The sequence below is a fragment of the Mus pahari genome, chromosome 21, assembly GCF_900095145.1.
Source record: "Mus pahari chromosome 21, PAHARI_EIJ_v1.1, whole genome shotgun sequence".
In the NCBI taxonomy this organism is placed as follows: domain Eukaryota; kingdom Metazoa; phylum Chordata; class Mammalia; order Rodentia; family Muridae; genus Mus; species Mus pahari.
The window spans coordinates 16,802,938-16,804,786 of NC_034610.1; the positions used below are offsets into that span (position 1 = coordinate 16,802,938).

Sequence of the window (1,849 nt, forward strand, 5' to 3'; positions counted from 1 at the left end):
TACGGTCTAGAGAATGGTGTGTCGTGTCTTAGCCTTTCCTTTCCTCTTTCCCTTCTTATTTCCTAACCACCCCTTCCTTGGTGGTGTCCCCAGAGGTAGAGATTGATGGTGTAACTGACTGTTTAAGATTTTACTTATTTTCTGTATCTGGGATAGTCAAGAGTCTCTGCATTCATTATTCTATTAAAAAAAGAAAGGAAGAAAGGAAGGAAGAAATTCTGTTTTCTCTCAGAGCACCTTAAGTATGAATCATAGAAGACTAATGCCTTTCTGAGTTAATAAACTGGCAAGACCGCCATCTTGTGGTGAAAGCAGTACACTGCGGGATGAATACTGCCCTGGCTGGTAGCAAAAGCCTCATCTCTGACTTCTTTAGATACTTTTTACTTCAAAACCCAAGTTCTTTAAACGTCTCTCCCCAAGTCAGAATTTCAGGATTTTGGCTTCTCATGTTTGTGTGTTGGGATGGGGCAACCTGTTGCTGTTTGGTATGAACTATGTAGCCCAGAGGCTGGTTGTCAAGTCCAGGTGCCAGGCTATCTTGGATCTGAAGGGTTCAGAACTCACTGTGTGTGTCAAACATTGGGTGCAGCGTCCTAACAGATCCACTTCCCACTTCTGGTCTAGGCTGGCAGCAAGCATGTGGGGAGGCTGTTCAGCCTGACATCTGGAGCTGTGAGGAAGGCAGCTTGACACAGAATGGGAGGGAGTGGTCTCCGTAGGGCGGGACCAGTCACCCGGAAACAGAGGGTGTGAGGATGTTGTTGGTTAAGGCGGGTGTGGGGTGTAGAAATGNGTTCAGAGTGGGNGGAGTTAGGGGAGTGACGTAAACGGAAGCTGGGAACCGGCTGACTGAGGCCTGGGTAGTTGTACTGAGAGCCAAAGCCCAAGTGTCAAGGACCTGTTCAGGTGCAGAGCAAGCAGGCCGGCACCGTGGGGAATCACGGTGGTGCAGACCTGGGGTCAGAACACAAGGAGGACTTCGGGGAGGTAAAGCTCGGGGCAGCCGTGGGCGCCGCGCGGGGAATCCTGGGGGAGTCTGCAGTGCAGTGGCTGGAACCGCCTCCCTACCGCCCTGGATCCTCCCAGGTTAGAGAAGCTGCGGGGCTGGGAAATGGGAGGGAGGGGACCAGGCTGTGACCAGTTTCTCTGCTGTTCATAAGGAAGCAAGCTCTGAAGTTTTGCTGTGGATTTCTTCCGTTGTCAACACATTTTAGCTCATCTGATTTGTTTTTTATCGTTCACCTGATTGCCAAAATATTCATAGTAGAGTAGTCTAGGAGAATATTTGAATTTATCTTTGATGCTTGCAAACCAGTTCTCTTTGTTTAGGTGAAAAGGACAAAGCTCTTGGAATTTACATTCATCCACGCTAACTCTCTTTTCTACCCTTGGACATACTTGGTGACTTGGCATCCCCGGAGAGCTTTTAGATAGCAGCCATGAAAGGAATGGCTGCAAATGTAATTGAAACCAAAAGTATATTTTTTTTTTGCGTGTTTTGTAAATATGGTTTTAACCATTAATATTTAAAAGTAAACTCTTTATCCACCATTACCTTTCCATGTGAGACATGCACTCCGTGATGTAAATGCAATATTCTCCTCTAAATGCATCAGGTTTGTTGGCACACACCTTTAATCCCAGAACGGGGGTGGGGGGGTGGGGGGGACTAGGACAGAGGCAGGCAGATCAAAGAATTGGAGACCAGCTTGGTCTGTTTGGTGAGGTCAGGATAGCCAGAGCTACATGATGAGCTCCTGTCTCAACAACAACAACAACAACAACAACAGCAACAACAACGAGAGAGAGAGAGAGAGAGAGAGAGAGAGAGAGAGAGAGAGAGAGA

The 1,849-nt window shown here is 47.5% G+C and overlaps 1 protein-coding gene across 2 annotated transcripts in view; it reads left to right on the forward strand.

The window, feature by feature from the left end:
* LOC110338283 (zinc finger protein 54-like) overlaps positions 1 to 1,849 on the forward strand; it is a 91,818-nt gene that overhangs the window by 77,745 nt on the left and 12,224 nt on the right. Inside the window, exon 1 of one of the 2 annotated variants that reach the window (XM_029532853.1) lies at positions 848 to 1,089. The exons of the other annotated variant lie outside the window; for it this stretch is intronic. The gene's annotated coding sequence lies outside the window, so the exon portion shown is untranslated. Of the gene's footprint in view, positions 1 to 847; positions 1,090 to 1,849 lie in introns of those variants that run through there. 2 annotated transcript variants of the gene reach the window in all.